Source organism: Malania oleifera, chromosome 8, assembly GCF_029873635.1.
Source record: "Malania oleifera isolate guangnan ecotype guangnan chromosome 8, ASM2987363v1, whole genome shotgun sequence".
NCBI classification, from domain to species: Eukaryota; Viridiplantae; Streptophyta; class Magnoliopsida; order Santalales; family Ximeniaceae; genus Malania; species Malania oleifera.
Window position 1 is genome coordinate 64,348,487 of NC_080424.1, and position 24,894 is coordinate 64,373,380.

The window sequence follows — 24,894 nt, forward strand, 5'->3', positions numbered from 1 at the left end:
AAGAAAGAGATTGAGGGAGTAGGATTCACCATTCCTATCCCATTAACTGTAGCAGTGACCCATCAGCAAGGTGACTTAGGGTATATTTTTAGAATACTGGGATGCTGAAAAGAAGTTAATTAGATGTGTCACATTGTCAATGGCGGAAAAATGAACAACCCAAAGACTAGCATAAGAGATATCAGAGCTATATGGATTATTTTCTAAGCAAAAGATGCTGTGATGAGATGCTTACTAAGAAGCCTAATACTGTAAGAACCTTGGATATTCCTTCTCTAAGACAGTTTTAGTACACAATTCACCAATGGTCAAAAGTCACCAATGAGGGAACATACTTTTGGTGGAGACACACAACCGCAACTACAAAAGCAAATCAAAGACACAAAATGAAAAATATACTTTTGGGATTTGTGGATTCTGTTGATGGTTATCTTTATTCATTTAGCATTGTTAGTGTGTGGGTGTTATGTTAACAAGTGAGAGTTAGTAAGGGTGTTATGATCATTGGTACGTACTTTGACATACATTATACATAGAGGGAGAGACCTATCATTGTGATAAGGTCTTCCATTTTACCCAATTATTTAATATGGTATCAAAGCATGATTCTGAGACCTAAATCCTAATTGTCACAGCCACCATCAAAACCGAAGCCTTAAACCCTAAATCTGCTGCATGTCTACAATCGTAGAAGAATTTCCAGCAAAACTATAGCCCTAAAAAAACAGCCAGCAGCTACTGGAAGCCAGAGTAGTCACCGGAAAATACCTGGGTGACACTGTCAGTTCAGGAACACAAAATCCACCATAGATTTTGCAAAAAAAACCACCATAGTCACCCAAAGACACTGCCGATCTGCCCCCTACTGAATCTCATCACCAGAAACTTCACCACACACCCTCAGGTGCTAGTTGAAGGCTGCTAGGTCTGACACCACTTGCTAGCGCGTGAAGCCAACTTCAGGCATGTTTCTGGCCTAAATTCTTCTAGCAATGCTTGTATCCCTCTATAAACATATTATTGAAATTTTCATCATGTTTTTTGTCCGAAGATCTCACCTTTTTTAGTTGCTCATTATGACATCCAAGGAATGGTTGTTTGATGCTTCTCAAAGCTATTTGTCAATGTTTATTGAGTTTAGTGGGCGTGAAACTGTGAAATCTTCTGTGTTTTTGATTCGTACATTGTGGGTTTGTGTTTTGCATCGGTTGTCGAAGGTTCTGTATGTTGGGATCAAGTTGGCGAATTTGATAAAAATGTTGTCTATCTGTATATTTTTTATCAATTGCTCTATCAAGGTTGTATGTGTGTTGAGATGGAGTTCCCAAATCCCGAAAATGTGTCTCCCTTGTTAGTTACTTGTTTGATTGAACAACATACTATAGTTTTCTCAAAAGAGGAGTATTAAGGTTCTTGCAGTATCAGGCATCCCAACAAGCACCTCGTCAGATTGCATCTTTTGCTCAGAAAAGTAGCCCTACCATCTATATATCTCCAGTATCTCTCCCACTAGTCCTTATCAACTCTGCTGCTACAAACCATATGACAGGTGTCACCAACTTCTTTTCTACTCTCCAGTATTCTACAAACCTACCTCAGGTTACGCTAACTACTGCTAAGGAAATAGGAACAATAAATCCTACTCCTTCCATTTCTTTTTCTTCTGTTCTCTATATAACCAAATCCCCCTTTAATCTCATGTTTGTTAGTGAAATTATCAAGCCACTAAATTGATTTGCAACCTTATTTGTTGATTTTGTTCTTATTCAGGATATTAAGATGTGGAAGACAAATGGCACAAGACATGAGGCTGATAGAATTTACTATTTTGAGTCACTCTCTTCTCCTATTGCCTATGGTGCTACTGCCATGCCACATCAAATCCATTGTTGTCTCAGTCAACCATCATTGGACAAGTTAAAACAGATGGTTCCTACTATGAGTTCCATGTCTAACCTTCAATGTGAATCTTGTCAATTAGGACAGCATCATCATGTTCCCTTTGCCTCCCGAGTCAATAAAAGAGTCAGTAGCCCTTTTATGTCAGTCCATTCTGAAGTTTGGGGTCCTAGTCATGTCACGTCAAAGTTGGGGTTTCTATACTTTGTTACTTTTGTCAATGACCACTCCAGAATGCTTTGGTTGTATCTAACGAAAGATCTTTCTTCATTTTTCAATATCTTCTGTGCCTTATATTCTCAAATAAGGATTCAGTTTGATATGCCAGTCTGTATATTTTACAGTGATAATGCTAAGGAGTACTTCAGTACTCAATTCACTACCTATATGACAAACTCTGGTATGATCCATCAATCATCTTATGCCCACACGCCACAGCAAAATGTATCAAGGCAGAAAACAAACATATTCTTGAAATCACTTGAACCTTATTGCATCAAATGAATTACCTTAAGTTTTTTGGAGTGATGCTCTGCTCTCTGCTTGCTCTCTCATCAATAAAATGTCATCTTATGTCCTTGGTGATAAAATCCCATATTCAATTATCTTCCCTAATGCTTCCTTGTTCTCCCTTTCCTCTTTGTATATTTGGTTGTGTGTCCTTCATTTATCAGTTAATTCCAGGAAGGGATAAATTGGATCCTCATGCTATCAAATAGGGCTGAAAATGAACCAAACCACTCATGAGCGGCTCGGGAGCTCGGCTTGGTAAGGGCTTGTTCAAGCTCGTTCATTATCTTAATGAGTGATTCCTAAGACCAATTTTCAAGCTTGGTTCAAAAACGAGCTAAGCGTGATTACAAACAGGCTCGGCTCGTGAGCAGCTCAGTTACAGCCTTATACTGAGGTCGTTTATTAGGCTTGTTAAGAGGCTCAGTAGTGGGCTCGTAAATAGGCTCAATTACAACTCAATAATAAATATTTATTATATTTATAATTGTAGTTGGCTAAGCCCAACCCAAGGGCCAAGGTTGGCCAAAGCCCAACCAGCAATTGCCTATATAGTATTAATACCAAGACTAAAAGCCAACACAAATTGGAAATGAAGTTGTTGTACTGAACATTTGAACTGAAAGTTGAAACTACAACCCTAAATATAATTTGCTCGTTCAGTTGTTTGCAGCCCTACCAGTTGCCTCTCAGCTCCACACCTCTGTTTGGACTTCAAGTGGCGTCTCTCGTCACACTCTGTAGCCTGTAGGACCCCGGCGCAGCACAGGTGCGGTCGGCAGCTCCGCACTCATGACTGAGTACGCAGCCCACAGGTAAGGAAACTTGCAGCCTCTCTCTCCCTCTCTCTCTCTCTCTCTCTCTCTCTCTCAATTTTTCTCACTACAAATGTGTAACAAATCATTTGCAAGCTTGCTATTTTGGGGGCACAGCCCACAAATTCCTGGAAGATCGTCGATTTTGAAGATCTGCTCTCTGGACTCTGTACGCAGCCCACAGGTCAGCCGTAAGCGATCTCTCTCTCTCTCTCTTAAATCAAAAGTGTGCTTGTAACCCACATGATTTTTGTGGCTGCAGACCATGGAGTTCTGGAAAATCCTTGATTTTGAAGGTGTGCTTGCGTCAGGATCAGGTTAGAGATATCAAAATCTTGATTGTTTTTCATCATCTATAAATATCAGCTCTCTTGCCTTGAACTGGTTTGGTCTTTGACCTTTTAATTACTGCATTGAGTTGAATTGTGTACCTATGGATTCTGTTGTGTAATACTGCTGTGTTTTAAATTCGTTTCATTTCTGGGTCTGGCTTGGCAATTAATAGGCAATGGGACTGTTGCATTATTAAAGTGGATGCATATGTATTGTTGCTGAGAGTTTTCATGGCTTGCTATGGCTTCTGAAAATGGCAGATTACGATAGTTTGTTGCTTCTAAATTTTGAGTTCCTAGTTCTCTGAAATATGTTTTTTTTTCTTATTTTGAAGGCTGATGAATAATGTTAATGAACTTGGTTGAATGCTCATGAATATTGTTATATGTAAAACCCTGAGATTGTGCTTGGAATCATGGATTTCAAGCCTTGGACTTAGATTACTGTGGGTTGAGATGAAACTCAATTCAATTTTCTGCTGTGGTTTGTCTAAATCCACACAAATCTAAAGCTAAGTATCAAACTCAAGCGCCCAAATGTGCAAGGTAAGAAGAGAATGAAGGAATAACCAGTTTGATATCAAACTCCTGCAACACCATTTTAGCGGTACACCTATATATATATATATATGATCAATCCTAATTACTTGCTTTCCCTTTTTCGTAAGTGTGTGCAAGGGTTTAATTAACTGCTTGCTGTCCTCCACTGTTTCACTGACTAATTAATGTATTTGGATGTTAAAACTTAATATTGTTCAAGGGAAGATGCAGTACTCATTATATATCCATGAATATATATATATATATATATATATATATATATATGATCAATCATAATTACTTCCTTTCCCTTCTTTGTAAGTGTGTGCAAGGGTTTAATTAACTGCTTGCTGGCCTCCACTGTTTCACTGAACTAAATAATGTATTTGAATGTTAAAACTTAATATATATTGTTCAAGGGAAGATGCAGTACTCATTATATATCTGTGAATTTTTAGCTGCAGGAAGTCATATATACCTAGCTTACATAGAAGAAAAAGTAGGTAGCTACCCCTCTGTAGTCTCTTTTTCTCTCTTAATAATATGTGTTAACCATTCAAAAAAATAAACTAGCTAGGTAGCAGCTAGCTGGCCATGGTTTTGCTGAAATGCATTTTTAGAATGATTTTAATTCTACCCTAGCTATTTGGAAAGTGTGGATCAGCCACCCACCTTTTCAATGTACTTATTCTATATTTTTTTTTCCCCAGTGAAACTGGAATATGGACATGAAATCATGCATTGGTTATTAATGGATCACAAAGGACCTAATAATTTCAAAATGAAACACACACGGATTGATATACAACACCGGAGAAGCTGATTGTGTAGTATTTTAATTAGAAGAAGTTGCAAAAACCTAGCTAAGTCCTCCTCAGAATATCAAAAAAATATACCGTAGATATATGTGCATCATTACCAAGATGAGTACTTAATGTCTTTGCTATAATAATTTTTAATTTATTGGGTTTATATAGATGTAGTATGCTATGGTAATTAACCATGATCCATATTAGTGGATCATGGTAATCTTTGATAGATCAGCTAATTAACTAATTAACCATGTATCTGGGGGTGCTGATCCAGTTGATCAGTGCTTATAATCAATCTTGACCAAAACACTGCAACAGAAAATACTTAATGGGTAACAACTATTTATACAACTGCCATTTGTCTCTTTTTTTTAAAAAAAAAATTGCAGGTTTTCATGCTTTCATTCTTCAATCAGTACACTTGCATAATTACTATTCTATTTAAATGAGCAAACTTTGATATAAATATTAACACATTAATGAATTCTCTATTTTTATTTTTAATATTTATAGTTTATTAAAACTATTGAATAAAAGAGCTTGCCCCACCCATGAGTCAATATTTCATAGTAGCCTCATTAGACCGTACATCTCTATGTTGTTATTGATATTTTTAAATAAACAGAGATAAAGTGAAGACATGTTACATAAACATCATATTTTTAATACTCTCTCCCTCTATATATATATATATATATATATATATAGTTGTCACTTAGAGGACATCCCATATGACTTGTTTTGTAGGTAGGAATGGAATGAATATATATATATAGTTGTCACTTAGAGGACATCCCATATGACTTGTTTGGCAGGTAGGAATGGAATGAAAACCTATATGCCCAACACACGTTTTAGAGGTCTCAAGTTCAAACACTTCACAAACCAAACATAGCGTAAAAGAGATTGAAAAAGGGTCTAGGACAAGAAATGTATTTTCTTCTATTATGTAATTCAGTGTTGAGACTTTTTGTCTGAGTATTGGATGGGAAGTTGAGTATATTTCTTGTATCTTCATAATGAAAATGTTGAGTTAGCCTGCTGGTTCCTATCTATACTCCAAGACATTTCTCTTTGTGGCACATATTCCTTTTTCTAAATAAGCAAAGAACATAGAAGTCATCATGTAAATATATGAGCACTAATTTCAAGTAATTCGCGTTTTATGCTTTTTTTGTAATAGTCAGACCTATCTAGAGAGCCAGTAATGCAAAGCTTCACTTCTCCTAAGCAAGCTTCAACTCCTTTTCATTCAAACAAAAATTTTGATAAATCCATTATTTAATGAGATGGAAGGACATGGTGAGCAAGTAGAAACAAATGAAAATATAGAAGATGTTACAGAACTAGAAGAAGCAAATGAAAACCAATTTCAAAGAGGAGAAAGAATAAAAAATCCAAATGTTGGGAGGAGTTTAAGGAAATCACTCTTGGAGATGGAACTAAGAAGATGCAGTGCATACATTGCAAGCAAAAATTTGCCTTAAATAAGGATGGTGCTGCATCAACATTTCTACGACACTTGAAGATTTGTGTTAGACGCAAATGCAATCTTTTAGGGCAGCAAAACCTTTTTGTTAGTGCAACAAGGACAGAGAGTGTGGCATCTGTTCAAAATTTTAAGTATGATCATGCAAAGGTGAGGGAAGATGCAGCCCAGATGGTCATAGTTCATGAGTTACCATTTAACTTCATGGAATATGACTTGTTCAACTAAATAATGAAGACTGCTACCCCCTACCACATGAAAATCTCACGAACTATGTCAAGAGCAGATTGGTACACTGCCTATGAGATTGAGAAGAAGAAGGTAAAATTTCTATTGAATTTTGTCAACAGGATTAGAGTGACAACATATTTGTGGAAATCTGGTAAAAAAATCCAATACATGGTTTTGACATGTCACTTTGCAGATCCTGATTGGAAATTACATAAGCACATTTTGAACTTTTGCAATGTTCCACCTCCACATTTAGGGGTTAACGTGTATGATGCTTTATACAAGTGTTTGGCGGAGTGGGGGATTGAAAAGAACGTTTGTAGCATTGTCATTGATGATGCATCCTACAATGATGTGGTTGTGGGTTTATTAAAGGATAGTTCGTCTTATCAACAAAAGCTTCCCATTGGCGTTAAGTTGTTTCATGTGCATTGTTACGCTCACATTCTCAATATTTTGGTACCGGATGGCCTTATATGAAATTTAGGACATAATATTTAATGATCGTGAAAGTGTGAAGCATGTTACAAACTCAGAGCCACGTATTGCTGAGACTGCCAAACAATTGCAATTGAGTTCTAATTTTGGATGTGGGCACTCAATGGGTATGCAATGTTAATGGCAGCTTTGGAGTTCAAGGATGTATTCCCTTGATACCATGCATGGGACTCTACTTACCATAACTTGCCTATTGATGAGGATTGGCAAAAAGTTGATAATGTTTGCTCTTTTCTCGAAATATTTAGTGAAATCAATAATATTAATTTCGATGTAAAGTGTCCAACTTCAAAGTTATTCCTTCCTAAACCTTGGAGGATTAAAAAAGCACATAGATGAAAAATTTACATGTGGAGTTCAGTAATGGAGACAATGGCAACAAAGATGAAGGTGAAATTTGATAAATGTTCGGTAACTATAGCTTGTTGATCTCTATAGCAGCTGTTTTTGACCTAAGGAATAAGATGAAATTGGTTGAGTTTAACTTTCCTCTCATTTACCGAGCAACTTTTGTGAGTAAACACATCTCCACTGTTCGTGAGGCTTTGTACGAGCTTTACAATGAGTATGTTGATGCACACATCCAATTTGTTAGTTCTACTGCTATGACTATGAGTTCTGGTGCTACAAGTTCTGGCACTACAACTTCTTGTACCACTCAAGATGAAAGGAAGGGGAAAAGGAGTGGTAGGTCAAAGTTTGATGAATTCATAAGAAGTGTTGATGTTGTGAACAATACAAAGTCATAGTTGGATATTTATTTGGAGAAAAGCGTCCACATTTGTGGTGATGATTCTCAAGAATTTGATGCATTAGAATGGTAGAAATCCAATCATATCTAACTTCAAATTTTATAGAAGATGGCTTGTGATATATTCTCAATTCCTCTCACCATAGTAGCATCAGAAACAGCTTTTCGTGCTGGCGGTAGAGCAATTGACTCATATCATGCGTCATTATCAGTGGAGACTGTGCAAGTCTTACTTTTTGCCGAGGATTGGCTTTGGAGTTTTTATGGAATTAAAAGAAAGAGAAATGTAAGTTTTAGTTATTGTAATATGATTTTGATTTATGTTTTTTATTATTATTATTTTCTATAATGACCTAACTTAGAACTTTTTGTTTTGGATACAAGATAAGGAGGAGATAACTGAGATTGTATTGTCAAAATGTTAGTGGGAGAACTACTTTGAAGTTTGATTGACGAAATGAATAGGACTTTAGGATTGCAGATGAAATACATGGGACTTGAGGATTGATGAAATCAATGGGACTTTTCTTTTTGGATGTCATTAGTTTCTTTATAGGACTTGAGGATTGTATTTGAGAACTTAATTTCTCTTAGATTCTTGCTGTTTGTTTCTCTTGGATTGTGTTTCAGAACTTAGTTTCTCTTGGATTGTGGTTGTTTGTTTCTTTTTATTTTTCTTTATGGATTGTGTTTGGACTTCATTCTATCAAGAATGCCCTACTTTGGTATGAATTTTTGAATTTTTATGTTATTACTTTATTTGGTGTTCATTTATTTCATGATATTTTACATCTCATTAGTTTTGGGGAAAAACCTATTAATAGGGTTAGTGATAATGATATTTGTTATTTGATTATAGAAAATAGGTGGATCATCTAGAATGAGATAGCTTCTTGTGGAAATAATTCTCATTAACCGTAATATAGTTACAAATCTACATAAATAGATGTACAACATAAGAATAGAAGGAAAGAACCAAAGATGCTAACTTCTAAGGAAACTAAATATTCTAGGATATCCATACATTTACAGCCGAGATTCTCTTAGAAAAATAGGAAAGTCGACTAAACAGATTTGAAACTTTCCAACACTCCCCCTCAAGTTGGCTTGAAGATATCTTCCATAGCCAGCTTGCTAATGAAGTTTTCAAACTGTTTCTTCGGCAATCCCTTTGTTAGTATGTCTGATACTTGCTCAGTTGTCAAGATATATGGCAGACAGATTACTCCCTCATTTATTTTCTCCTTGATAAAATGCTTGTCAACCTCCACATGTTTAGTTCTATCATGAAGAACTGGATTGTGAGCGATAGCTATTGCAGCTTTATTGTCACAATACAGTTTCATTGGTAGTGAATTAGTAATCTCTAATTCTTCCAGCAACCTTTTGATCCATAGTGCTTCACAAATTCCATGAGCAACAGCCCTAAATTCTGTCTCTGCACTACTCCTTGCCACCACGTTTTGTTTCTTGCTGCGCCATGTTACTAGGTTTCCTCCAACAAAGGTGCAATAGCCAGAAGTTGATCTTCTATCAGTGATACTTCTAGCCCAATCTACATCAACGTATACCACCCTCTAAATTCCCATGTCCTCCAAATAATAAACCTTTACTTGGAGTCCCATTTAGGTACCTTAGAATCCTGTACATAGCATCAAAATGCTCGGGTCCTGGTGAGTGGATAAATTGACTTACCACGCTTGTTGCAAAGGCTATGTCAGGACGTGTATGAGAGAGATAAAGGAGTTTCCTTACCAATCTTTGGTATTGCTCTCTGTTGATCGCTTCTTTACCCTTAGCTAGTTGGAGTTTTATGTTCGGCTCTGTAGGTGTTTCTGCTGCTTTGCACCCTAGCAGACCTATTTCTCCAAGTAAATCAAGCACATACTTGCGTTGGGAAACAAAAATTCCTTTCTTTGACCTTGCAAATTCCATACTAAGAAAATACTTCAAGTTGCCTACGTCATTGATCTCAAATTCCTAAGCAAGGAACTTCTTTAACCTTTCTAGCTTATTGCTATCATCACCTATCAGAATTATACCATCTACATAGACAATAAGGATTGCTATTTTACGTTCACTCGTGTGTCTATAGGACATAGTATGATTGGCTTGACCTTGGCTGTAGCCATGACTCTTTACCACCTTCCCAAAGCGTTCAAACCAAGCTCTGGAGATTGTTTGATTCCATACCATGATTTCCTCAATCTGCACACCTTGCCTTTGCCACTTTTCCCTTCAAATCCTAGCGGCAGATCCATAAAGACTTCATTCTCTAAGTCTCCATTTAAGAAGGCATTCTTCACATCTAGTTGATATAAGGTCCAGTTAGAGTGAGCTGCTAAAGAAAGCAACACACAGATTGAGTTCATCTTGGTTAAAAGAGCAAATGTTTCCTGGCAGTCAATTCCATATGTTTGAGTGAACCCCTTCACCACAAGTCTTGCTTTGTACCTTTCTATACTCCCATCAACCTTGAATTTTACTGTAAATACCCATTTACAGCCAAAAGTCTTCTTCCCCTCCAGTAGGTCACCAATTTCCCAAGTGCCGTTAGCAATTAGTGCCCATCTCTTCTTGAACAACCAATCTCCATTTCGGGGGATCTAGTGCTTCCTGAATAGTTCTTGGAATAAACAAATGAGAAACATTTGAAGTAAAGGCCTTATAAGAATTAGAGAGTCTATGATAGGATAGATGGTTGGAAAAAGGATGTGTGGTACAGGTTCTAAGTCCTTTCCTAAGGGCAATGGCCAAATCAAGATCAGAAGAATTATCAAAACAAGGATCTGGAGAAGAAAAAGTACCTGGAGTATGTGAAGGAGGACCAACTTGTGTAGGTGATGATGATTGGCCTTGCTCTAGATTTGAAGAAAGAGCTTTATTATTCTGATGATTTCTTCTTCTGGTATAAACACAAAGCTCAGATAAGGGAATATTTGATAGTACTTCTCCCTCTGTTTGTGAATCAAGTATGCCTTGTATAGGTAGAATACGATTTCCATTATTTTCGCCAATTAAAGTATTGATTTCCTAACCCTTTAAAGAGTAAATGTCAATGTCAAGGAAAATATTTGGAAGAGGCTTAGAGGTTTGCCAGAACTCATCTTCAGTTTCCTTTTTCTCCCCCTGAAGATAGTTATGACCAAAAAAGGGGCTGGTTTTCAATAAAAACAACATCCATATTGATATGAATTCTTCTGGTTAGAGGGTTAAAACATTTGTACCCTTTTTTATTAGGAGCATATCCAAGGAAAACACATTTTTCTGCCCTAAGATCAAGCTTGGATTGAAGATTGGTTGGTATATGAACAAAAACAATGCATCCAAGCACTTTTAGTGGCAAGTCTGATGTTATCCGACATGTAGGAAACAGTTTTTTTAGGCAATCTAAGAGAGTAATCTATTTTTGCACTCAAGTAGGCATCCTATTAATGAGATAACATGCAGTTAAAATAGCATCACCCCATAGATATTTAGGAACTTGCACGGAAAACATTAGGGCCCACACAACCTCTAACAAATGGCGATTTTTTCTCTCAGCAATGCCATTTTGTTGTGGCGTGTCACGACAAGTAGATTGATGTTGAATACCCTTTGTTGAAAGAAAGGTTCCTAAACATTTGTTAAAATATTCAATACCATTATCAATTCTAAGGATACTGATTTTTGTTTGGAACAGGGTTTCAACCAAATTATAAAAATCTTGAAAAAAAATTTCAACCTCAGATTTGTCACTCAATAAGTACACCCAACACAAACGTGTATGATCATCAATAAATGTAACAAATCATTTCTTACCAGAAGTAGTAGTGATTTTTGAGGGACCCCAAACATCACTATGAATTAAATAAAAAGGTTTGGAAGAATGATAAGCTTTTGATTGATAGGTGCTTCGGTGACTTTTGGATATGTGGCAAACATCACAATGAAGAGAATTGCAATCCAGTTTTTTAAATAAGCTAGGAAACAAATGTCTTAAATAGAGAAAACAAGGATGTCCTAGTCTAAGATGCCAAAGCATTATTTGTTCACGTATAGAAACAAAACTAGTACTACTACTCAAACCCTGAGCTTGTTTATTGTTGAATAAAGTCTCATCGAAGTAGTAAAGTCCATCAATCATCCTAACACTGCCAATCATCCTCCTCAAGAGTTGGTCTTCACAATGGGAATCAAAGAAAATGACACAACAATTAGAATACCGTGAGAGTTTACTAATAGACAGCGGGTTACAAGCAAGTGTAGGGACGTGAAGGACAGATTTGAGTTCTATTTTTTCAAAGATTTGGACAGATGTTGTTCCAGCAATAGATGAAAAACTTCCATCTGCAATTCTAATCTTTTTATTACCAGAACAAGGAGAATGAGATTGAAACAGTTGTGAGGTACTGGTCATGTGATCAAATGACCCAGAATCAATAATCCATGGTGCAAGATTTAAGCAATAAGGGTAGGCACTAGAGTTATCACCTATTTGGGCCAATGAACCAGTAGGAAGACCAAAGGCAGAAGTAGATTTCAGCAATTGAAGAAGATGATCCACCTGCTCAGCACTTAGGAAATTAGCTTCATTGGCTTTAGTGACTGCATGATTGCTACTAGAGGGTCCAGATTTGTTGCTCGTCCAGTTTGCTGGCTTTCCATGGAGTTCTCAGCAATTTTCTCGAGTGTGGCGTGGCTTATTGCAATAGTCACAGCATACTAGAGGCTTATCTTCCAACCTCCTTTGATTAGAGTAAGGCTGCTGTGTAGAAATATTGGCAGTAGCCAAATCTGTGTTAACAACAGCATGAGGAGCAGGATTATTGGCAGCAAGTAGAGCAGAATTTTCCACAGTCTCATCCTCCTTTTTCTTCATCATCACACTCCTTCGACAATCTTCTCGTCGTACTTCAGAAAATACTTCCCTGAATAGGGGTAGAGTCTGTCTCCCTAGGATTCTTCCCCTTACTTCATCAAACTCATAAGTCCAACCAAGAATTTAAAAATTCATGCATTCTCCACCATCTTCTTATTATAATTGCAATCAGCAGGATTTTTCCATTCATAATCATTGAATAAATTCAGATCTTGCCATAGGCCCTTAAGAACATTGAAATACCTTGTTACACTGCCATCTCCTTGATAAGTATTGCTGATCTTCTGTTGCAGTTCATAAATCTAAGAGTAATTCCCAAGGTCAAAGTACATCTGACTCACATTGTCCCAAAGTTCCTTTGCAGTATAATAGCACATGTAATTAGCACTAATCTCTTCATCCATAGCATTCACGAGTCATGCCATCACCATGGAATTTTCAGCATCCCATATAGCATAAGATGGGTTTGTCTTCTCGGGTTCCTTAGCTTCACCAGTCAAGTACCCTATCTTCCCTCTTCCACGAATATACATCCTAATAGATTGTGACCACCGTAGGAAGTTGGCCTCATTCAATCGTATATTGGTAATTTGGACAAAGTAAGGTTCAGAATGGGTTGGTATGGTTTCAGGTTTGGCTTCGGGTTTAGCTTTGTTTGAAGTTTCAGCCATGGCTACAGCAACAGAGGAGATTAGGGTAGAGTTGAACAAGGAAGAAAACCATAAAGAGATTAGGGTCAGATTGGAGCTGCCAAGGGAAACTAGGGTTTACACAAGGACAAGAGACGGACCTAGCTCTGATACCATCTAAAATGAGACAGCTTCTTGTGGAAATAATTCTCATTAATCGTAACATAGGCATAGGTCTGTATAAATAGACGTACAGCAGAAGAATAGAAGGAAAGAACCAAAGATGCTAACTTCTAAAGAAACTAAATATTCTAGGATATTCACACATTTACAGCTGAGATTCTCTTAAACAAATAGGAAAGTTGACTAAACAAATTTGAAACTTTCCAACAGAAACGTTATTTTTATAGGTCATATATGAAATTTAAGCCCAAGCTCAAGCCCAAGCCTGAGCCTGAGCCTGAACCTAGACCCTCAAGCTTGCAAAATGAGTCAAGCTCGAGCTCGAGCCCAAGCAAGCCCGAGCCAATAATTTTAATCTCGAGCCGAGCTCGAGCCTGACTTTCTGAGCTCAAACCAAACCAAGCCTAAGCCCAAGCTGAACTCTAATTCTACCAAGCCGAGCCTAAACATGCTAAAGCTAGACTCATTTGCAACCCTACTATCAAATGTATTTCTCCAGGTTATTCCATTCCTATTCTCAAAAAGGATATCGAAGCTATAGCCGCACTTTACATCAATTGTTTGCCCCCGCTGATGTCACCTTTTTACAGCCTACTATTCTGATTTCTTTAGTTCTATTAACCTTGATGAGTCCCTTCCTCTACCTAGCCTTCCCAATCCTAACTTATTTCCTTTGTCCAATTTCCCTACATCTTCATCTAGTTTAAGTCCTTCTCATCATTTGGATCATCCCAATCAACAAGTGTACACATGGCGACTCAAAGGAGGAGAGCCTCCTGCAGCTACCACTTTTCTACACCTCCAATTTCCTCATCAAATGATCCTCTTCCCCAAGTGGTTAATCCTCTCCTATTGTTGTTCAAAAAGGTAAACATACTTGTACCCAACATCCAATCTCTAATTTTATTTCTTATGATTTCCTGTCTTCTATAGCTCTTCCAAGTCTATTTTTGAAGCCTTGTCCCACTTTGGGTGGATGAATGCAATGATAGAAGAGATTATTATTCAAGTGTATGTTTTCCTCTATGGTGATCTTCAGGAGGAGGTCTATATGAATTATGGAGCAACCACCTAGGTTTGTTACTTAAAAGGAGTCAGGCTCAGTGTGTCAGCTTAAGAAGTCACTATATGGTTTAAAACAGTCTCCAGGGGCATGGTGTGGTTACTTCAGTGCTGTAGTACTTAAGTTTGGCTTTCAACAATATGCAGTAGATCATTCTTTATTCTATTGTCATATTCCATCCGAAAGGACTCTGCTTATTGTGTATGACTGTATGTGGATGATATTGTAAATATTGGTGACAATGATCAAGGTATTCAGAGCCTAAAGTATTTCCTATAGACTAAGTTTCAAACAAATGATTTGGGACCATTAAAGTACTTCTTGGGTATAGAAGTATCGAGATCTAATACTGAAACAATCTTGTCATAGAGGAAGTATGTTCTTGTTCTTTTAAATGAGACTGGACTATTGTGATCTAAACCTGTTGATATACCTATGGATCCTAACAGTAAGCTAGTGCCAAATATAAGTGACTTGTTGCCCAAACCAAGACGATGGAGACATGTTGGACAGCTACATTATGTCATGGTCACTCAGTCGGATAAATCTTTTGCAACAAGTGTTGTGAGTTAGTTTCTTGATTCTAGGAGAACAAGTCATTAGGGTGCAGTAATTCGCATCTTGAGATATCTCAAAGGTGCACTTGGGAGAGGTCTCTTATATTTGTTAGTAGGATAGAGAACAAACTTACCACAAATTGTTCTACATTTATTTAGGAAACAAATCTATCAAACATACCATAAATTGTTGTATAGTTATTTAGGAAACAGATCTGTAAATATCTTCCCCAAATTAGGGATCAATGCTTAATGTTAGGAGATGTTGTAATTAGGATGCTTAATGTTAGGAGATGTTGTAATTAGGATGCTTAATGTTAGGAGATGCTGCAATTAGGAGATATTGTAATTAAGGGATATATTGTAATTAGGGAAAATGACTTCTATATAAGAAAAGGACCACTCGATTGAGGGTCATCGAGCAAATATGACATGGTATCAAAGCCACTCTCTGAATCCATCTTGTCTTTGGTCCAATTTTCGTGGTTCTAGGCTCTAGTTTTCTGGTTTCTTGGGTGCGGATTCTGGTTTGTAGTTTTTTGGTGAATTTCGAGAGATTCTAGTTATGGCTAACAACTCCAACTCAAAATTCTTTCAAACTCGGTTTACAGGGAAGAATTATGCTGCCTAGGAGTTTCAGTTTTAACATTTTGTCATGGGAAAGGAGTTGTGGGGTAATGTTGATCGGAGTGATCCAGCACCTACCGATCCTACAAAGTGGGTTCAATGGAAGGTGAAAGATGCTCGCGTGATGACTTGGATTCTTGGGTCTATTGATCCACTACTTATACTCAATTTAAGTCCTTACAACACGACTAAATTGATGTGGAATACTTTAAAAAGGTCCATCATCAAGATCATTCCGCCCAACGATTTGAGTTGGAAACTGATCTTGCTGCCTATTCCCAAGGTACACTCTCTGTTCAGGAATATTTTTGTGGTTTTTAGAATTTTTGGGCTGAGTTTTCCAACATTGTGTATGCCAACGTGTTGGCAGAGTCTTTCTCTGTTGTTCAAGCAGTCCATGAAGCTAGTAAAAGAGACCAGTTTGTTGGCCTAACAAGGCTTACAAATCTTATTTCGATGATAACAAATCAAGGGAACTTAACATATTTCAGTTAAGTGATGATGTTTCAAGAATCAAGCATATGAGTTCAAGATCAAGTGCTCACAAGCTTTGTTGAAAGTTTATACTCCAAAAACAAGTGGTCAAATGAAAGCTTAAAGTATATTTAAAGCATGGGCTCAAAGAGAGAAAAATATGTTGAAGCTTGAAGAATAGATGGACTCAAAGAAAGACCAGCATGAAGACTTAGTGCTTAGAATGTTTAAGTCTTAAGAAGTCTCATGTAAGTACTTCATTTAATGTCGATATGCATGTATTGAAGCTCTTAGGTTTCATTATTGACTTAGAGACAAAGTTTTGAAAACCTCGGAAAAAATTTCAAGTCTCAAAGTAATATGGCAAGTATAAAAGTTAACAAAAGTTTTTGGAAACAAAATTGTAAAAGCATTTCTTATTGCATGATCAGGCGACTAACCTATTCTAGTCAAGCGACTGTACTTTTTATGCTAAAATAAATTGGGAACACGGAATAGGCCTAGTCAACTGACCCCATGAGTCCAGGCAGCTGACCCCATTCTAACTTTGAAATTTCGCTGGTTTTTAAAAGAGCATGCGACCGACCCTGATAGTCCAGTCGACTATACTTCGTAATGGTCAAATTTAAACAACGAAGAAAAGTTTCCAACTTTGATTACTTGGACCCCAAACTTTATGAAAACTTGGGAAATACTCAAAACAACTTGGGGAACACGAAATAGAAGTTTTTTCCGTCTATAAAACATGGGAAACCTAAAGATTTTACACACCAACAATTACAATCAGCAATCAAGCTCTATTGCTCATACTTTTCAAAAGTCTCATTGCAAACACTCTGCTGAAGTTCTTGCTGAAATTCTTGCTAATCAAATCACACAGTTCTTTGCTCACTTACTGAGAAATTCAAATCTAAAAGAGAACCCGGTGATAAATTTCTAAGCTTCAATTATTTCTATATTGATATTTAATTGAAGTATATTCATTGTGCATTCTATTGTACTAATCAGCTCTTTTGAGAGTGTCATTGTACACCAAATCTTTTCTTGTTGATTTTTGACGGTTCAGGTAGTTGAATCATTGGACTAGCGAGACGGGATTCTTGCTAAGGAGATTTGTTGACGGTTCAGGGGATTGGATCGTTGTACTAACGAGAGGGGATTCTTGTTAGAGAGGTCGTAACTTTGGCCTAATAAAAAAGTTGGAAAGGAAAATCCTCACAGCGGTTTGCTTGGGGCAAGGACGTAGGTCTTGGACCGAACCTTGTAAAAATACGATGACACTCTCCTTACTCTACTCTCTTTAATTTTCTGCATTTATAAATTGCGTGGTTGCTTAGTTAATTGCTAGAAATTAAATAAACATTGGGAGTTGCGGAAACCTTGATTAAAGAAAGTACGTTGACTGCGGAAATCTTGATTAAAGGAAGTACGTTGATAAATATCAAAGACATACTTAAACTCAAGTAACTCGTTTGATATCAAAATCTGAATTTTGGAAGCTTGTTGAAATTTTTATTTTATTGTGAAATCGTTTGTCTTGTTAATTGGATTAAGTGTTGGTCATCGCAAACCAATTATACTTGTGTGATTGAGTTGGTTAAAGTTCAAAGGTTTCTTAATCATTGTGTTTGTGTGTGACAGCTGAAAAGAAACATAGCTGGGATTCAAAATTAACTAAAGGAACTTATAAAAAGAATCTGCAAAGAAATCTTTAAATCCCAATTCACCCCCCCCCCTCTTGGCAATACATCTTACTTTCACAATTTTTAATGAAACTAAGGCTAGAATTCGAGTCTATTTGCTCCAACCTGATGCACAGGGATCCTTCACCATCTCTTGACGTGTGTTTTGGAGCACTTCTTCGAGAGGAACAACATCTTCTTACTCAATCTTCGCGTCCACAAGAGAATGTTGTCGCATACGCTGCTCAAGGCAAGGGGAGGGGTCGAGACATGCGTACGGTTCAATGCTACAGTTGCAAAGATTATGGGCATATTGCTGCCCATTGTGCTAAAAAAGTACTGCAGCTACTGTAAACTGAAGGGGCACATAATCAAAAAACCCCAACACGTCCTCAAAACCAACCCGTGAATGCTTATCATGCTTCTGCTACTGGCCACACTTCAGATGGGGTAACCAGCACTCAAAATCTCACTCCAGGGTCACCTTCCACTGCTGCTACACCGTCCCTTACACCAGAAATGGTGCAGCAAATAATTGCATCGGCATTTCCCGCTTTAGGGCTGCAAGGTAAGGGTACTATACCCTCTCAATCTTGGCTTGTTGATTCCGCTGCATCCAATCACATGACCAGTTCTCCTTATATACTTAGCAATGTTTTTATAAGTACACTGGTTCTTCTAATATTCAAGTTGCTAATGGCCATCTTTTGCCGATTAATGGGGTTGGTGATAGCGCACCATCACTTACTAATATTTTTGTATCACCTGGGCTTTCTACGAGTCTTATCTTGGTTGGACAATTAGTGGATGATAATTATAATGTTCAATTTTCTAGTGATGGTTGTCATGTGCAGGATCCAGTGTCAGGGAGGACAATAGCGAAAGGGGCCTAAAGTTGGGAGACTCTTTCCATTATACCTTTCCATTCTTAGTATCATTTCTTTGGCTTGTACTACTGTTTCCAATAATTGTGAAGTATGGCACAAACGTTTAGGCCATCCAAACAAAGTTGTTTTATCTCATTTGATGAATTCTGGTTTGTTGGGAAAAAAAGATTCTTCTTTGCCTCATGCTTTGTCTTTTGATTGTTCTACGTGTAAAATCAGCAAAAGTAAGATTCTTCCCTTCCCTTCTTCCGGGAGTAGGGCAAAGAATTGCTTTGACCTAGTTCATAGTGATGTATGGGGCATTACTCCTGTCATTTCTCACGCTCATTATAAATATTTTGTGACATTCATAGATGACTATAGACAGTATACTTGGGTATATTTTCTGCGCTATAAGTTTGAAGTCTTTGTTGTTTTCAAATCGTTTCTAGCATATGTTGAGAATCAATTTACCACTAGCATTAAGACTTTACGATCTGATTCTGGTGGAGAATATATGTCCCATGAATTTCTTGAGTTTCTTCATCACAAAGGAATTGTTTCTCACCGCTTATGTCCTTATACGCCTCAATAGAATGGCGTGGCTGAACACAAAAATCGACATTTGTTAGATGTTGCTAGTACCTTGTTACTTGCATCTTCAATTCCTCCTAAATTTTGGGTTGAAGCTTTAGCTACAGCAGTATACTTGATTAATAGGTTGCCTTCTAAAGTGCTAAATTTCGACTCTCCATACTATCATCTGCATAAACAGCACCCTAGCTTTCTTGACTTACACACTTTTGGTTGTGTCTGTTTTGTGCATCTACCTCCGCATCAACGTCACAAACTCTCTGCGCAATCTGTGAAATGTGCCTTTAAGGGATATAACTTATCTCAAAAAGGATTTGTGTGCTATGATGCTTATTCCAATAAAATTCATATATCTTGTAATGTCGTTTTCTTTGAGCATGAATGTTTCTTTCCTAATTCTCTTACATCATCTCCTGCAGTTTCTGTTCTTCCTCACTTTGATGATTTGATATGCCCTCCTAAACACTTCAAGCCTGGTTTTGTGTATGAATGCCATCGGCAAACTCTACCCCTTCCTGAGTCTGACTTGCCACCTGATCCTGATCCCATTTTGCATCCTCCTCAACGATCTGGCCATGCTTCTCATCCACTGGATAGGTATGGTTTTCCTCATACCTCCTTCACGGCGACCTTATCAACGGTGTCGATTCCTATTTCCTACTCTCAAGCTGATAAACATGAGTGCTGGAGAAAGGCTATGCAAGAAGAACTTCAAGCTCTTCAAGAAAATTAGACTTGGGACATGGTCCCTTGTCCTTCTCATATCAAGCTAATTGGGTGTTGGGTTTTTTCTATGAAACTTCGGCCTGATGGGTCTATGGACCGTTATAAGGCCCATTTGGTTGCCTTTGGTAACCGCCAAGAGTATGGGGTTGACTATGAGGAGACCTTTGCTCCTATCGCTAAAATGACCACTGTGCGTACTATTATTGCCATTGCAGCCTCTCAGAGATGGTCCCTTTGCCATGTGAAGAACGCATTTCTTCACGGTGATTTACAGGAAGATGTTTACATGACACCTCCTCCTAGCCTCTACTCGTTGTCGACTTCTGTTGGTATCATTCTTCTTCTGGTTTATGTCAATGACATTGTCATCACTGGGACTAATTCTGCTCTCACTGATCAGCTCAAGCAACATCTTCATGAATCCTTCCATATGAAGAGGTGAGGGAAAATTTTGTCAATCTCTTGGGAGAAGTAAAACAAAATCATATTGAATCAATGATAATAGGATGCGCTTGAAGTGCAACTATTGTGGGCTTGAAAGATGGGGTGGCATAATTAGAATGAAGAATCATTTTACAGGAGATCATAATAATGCTGTTTCTTGTAAGAAGTGTCCAGAAGAGGCGAGGGAAAAAATTTTCAATCTTTTGGAAGAAGTAAAACAAAAGAATATTGACAATGAAAAAGAAATTTTAGACACTTCAAGTGTGGCGAAGGATGCTTATAAATTGTATGAATTGCTTGACTTATTAGTGGAAGAGATTGGAGGGGAAAATGTGGTTCAAGTGGGGATAGATAGTGTCTCAGCTTGTGGGTTTCGGTGAGTTGCTAATGGAGAAGAGGAAATATATATTTTGGTCTCCATGTGCAGCCCATTACATTGGCTTAATTTTGCATGATATTGGAGATTTGCTTATCTTTCATAATACAATTCAAAAGGCTACGGAGGTGTGTGTCTTCATTTACCAACTCATATGGGTGCATAACATGTTTAGAGAGCTTTCTAGAAAAAAAGAATTGAAGAGAGCCAGGGTTACAAGGTTTGCTACATCTTTTCTCACATTGAAGAGTTTTGATGAAAACAAACTTGCTCTTCAAGCCATGTTTGCATCAGAGGAGTGGGCCATGTGTCAATATGCTTCGAGGTTGGAAGCTAAGAAAGTGGAGGCCAAATTATTGTGTGATGATAAGTTTTGGAAAGCAATTAAGTATTTCTTGAAGTGTGTAAGCCCACTTATGAAAGTCCTAAGGCTTGTTAATGGTGATGCGAAACCAACAATGGGGTATATATATGAAGCCATGGATAAAGCAAAAGAACAAATTGCCCAAAACTTTAATCATCTAAAGACCAAGTATGATCATATTTGGAGCATCATTGATACGAGATCAGACTTGCAACTCCATAGGCCCCTTCATGCAGCAGGATATTTCCTTAATCTGAGGTAAGTTACATTGTCCAAAAACTAAATCAATTTGATAACATGTTATGTGAGCAGTAAATCTATTACCTATGCATTTATCTTTATCACTTCCTTTATTTGTAGGTTCCAAAATAATGATGGCTTTAATGCGGACATGGAAGTCAAAATTGGTCTTATAACACTATTGAAAAAATCTATCCGGATGTTGAAACAAGGATCAAGATTGATCAACAATTGGAAAAGTTCAAAAAAGCTGAAGGGATGTTTGGCTTAAGCATGGCTACTCTAACAAGAGACAAGAAACAACCTGGTATTATATCAACCAATAATTGCTGACTTGTCTTTATGATATTTTTTTCATTGTTTAGTTTTTTGTTTTTGGTTCATAACCAAAAATACGAAATGATGTTTATTCATTTGTGTTAATCATATCTATAGCTTTATGGTGGGAGAATTATGGAGAGGAGTGTAAGCTGCTTCAAAGACTTGCAATATGAGTCCTTAGCTTAACATGTAGTGCGACGAGATGTGAGAGAAATTGGAGCACATTTGATCATGTCCACTCCAAATAAAGGAACCGATTGGAAAAACAAAGATTAGTGCTCTTGTCTTTGTTAAGTACAATATTCACCTAGAGCTAAGACAAACAAGGAGGCAACAAAGTGGTGAGACATATAATCCAATTTGTTCAGCGGACATGGAATCAGATGATGAATGGATTATCGAAAAGGAAGGCCCTTGTCTACTAGAAGACATTTCATGGATAGATGCCAATGAGTGCTATGAAGATAATAGAGGAGTTGGAAATAGCAAGAAAAGAAAGAGGGGTATGAGTTGTATGACTTCATATTTGTTGCTCTATGATTAATTAGTTTATGAATGGATGATGGAGCATTAAATATAATTGACATGTTTTAATAATTTTATAATGTCATATGATAATGTAGGACCAAGGAACCTAATATTTGATCGTAGAGGAAAAGGAAAAAATGTTGAAGAAGATGACATTGAGCTGATTGATGAAGAGGAAGGAGATGAAGAAGAGGAGGAATAAGAAGATATGATTGTGGTAGACGTTGAAGATGATGCTGATGGTGATGATAACAATGACCTTGCATTAGAGGACTGAGATGATGAATGATAATGCACTACATCGCACATTAGTAGTCTATATTCTATCATAGATGGTTTAGAGTTTAGTTTTTTTTTTTTATGAATATGAGATGTGGGCTTTTAGATATCCTTTTTGTTTTGGAAGATGACATCTCACAACATGTGTTGGACGTACAGTTTTGTGGCAAATTTCCGTAACTTGATACTTGATAGAGATGGGATGGATAAATCATGGAATATCTTTTTGTATGACTAGTTTTTCCTGTATATGAATATATGTAGAGTTAAAAACATCATGGTTTGATTCAAACCCACAAAACTTGCTTCAACAGCAAGTGTTGTTCCAGTTAACGACATGATTTATCCATATTTGTTGAAATTTCAATGTGTTTTGCTATTTTATTTTGTTGTACATAAGTGCATGCCATTTGGAATCAATTTTCAAATTTTGTGACAAATCTTATAATTCGATTCGATTCGATTCTCAATTCACAATTCACTAAATTGGAATTTCAATTCACGATTTGATTCTCAATTTGACAACTATGGTCATTGGTATGTACTGTAACATATATTACAAATAGAGGGAGAGACCTATCATTGTGATAAGGTCTTTCATTTTACCCAATTATTCAACAAACTCCATCCCAACACAAACGACCTTCGACAATTGAAGCAAACCACACACACAACAAACAAGACAAACAGCTACACAAATCATGAGCACAGCAAATAACACTGTTTCAGGCTGCCCCAATGAACTCAGTAGACATTGACAAACAGCTTCCAACACCACTGAAAAATCATTCCCTCAATTCCACACAAGGTGAGATTTTTGGCCAAAAACCATCACCTAAAACATGGTTATAGACAGATTTAAAATAGTGTAGGATTAACTTAGGCCAAAAGCATGCATGTATGAAGCTACATGTGCCGATGTGTGGGGTCAAACCTGCCTGCCTTCAATCGGTGCATGAGAGCACATGGGAGCAGCTCCAGTAATCGGATTTCAGTGGTAGACAGATAAGCAACGTATGTGAGTGGCCACGGTGTTGGTTTGCAAAATCTAAATGGGTTTTTGTGTTCCTGTACTGGCAGTGTTGTCCAAGGATTTTCCAGCAATTGCCATGGCTTCTGGCAGCTGCTGGCTGGTTTTCATGCCTACAATAGTGCTGGCAATTCTCCTATGATGGCAGACATGCAGCAGATTTAGGGCTTCTGTTCGATGGAAGCTGTGGCAATTAGGTTTTATGTCTAAGAACCATGCAATAAAATTTTAAACTATTGGGTAAATTTGACCTAATAACAACGCTCTTCCTCTTTTATAATATATGCCAAGTACGAAACAATGACCATTTTACCTCTTGTAAAGTTAAAGATGGAGCATAGAAGACAAAGAAAAGCGAAGAGATGAAAATAAGAAGAAAGCAAGAGAAAAGCGGCAGTTTCTACAGCCTTACATACAGATCCATGTTTGCCATCTTATATACAACAACACCAACAGCAACAAACCAAACCTTAAGTCCCACTAGGCAGGGTCCAATACATTAATCCTTTCCACCAATTTACACAATTGTGGGCAATTTCCTCCGACAATTTAATGGCTATTAAATACTTACACACTATCTCACTCCAAGTTATTTCAGGTCTACCTCTACTTCTACTAGCACTAACAACAACTAGCTCATTCATTAGTGCTGCACTATTTGGCCTTCATTCAGATTGCAATACTATTTGAGCCACCCCTCCCCTATCCTATCTTCTATAGGTACTATGTTAACTTAACGCAAATATGTTAATTCCTTAGTTTATTTTTTAAGATTATACTTATACCACAACAGAAGTCCACCAGAAATAGTAGGGAGCTGTCTTACATGAGCAAACTACCACAAGCCACACAACACCCACAAGAATAGCTCACAGCTGAGAGCAGAAGGATAAGAAACCTAAATGACTCTCAAATCAGGAAAAAAAAAAAAGAGATCTTTACTTTAAGAGTCGACAAGGGAGGGAAAAGGAGAGGAAAAAGAAGGTCTGTAACTACATCAAGTTTAACAAGTTAAGAGAAACTGATCTAATATGTTGTAAATATGAAATAAATTGACGATTCACAGGAATACATCACCTAGGATTAGAGAAGAAGAAGAACAAGAAGAAGACGAAGAAGAAGAAGAAGAAGAGAAAGCCCAATCAGCAGTTTCCCGGAAGCATACTGTATCAG

The 24,894-nt window shown here is 37.3% G+C and overlaps 1 protein-coding gene across 6 annotated transcripts in view; it reads right to left on the minus strand.

The window, feature by feature from the left end:
- Window positions 1-24,894, minus strand: part of LOC131162512 (alpha-glucan water dikinase 2) — a 157,882-nt gene that overhangs the window by 126,357 nt on the left and 6,631 nt on the right. The window lies entirely within an intron of this gene.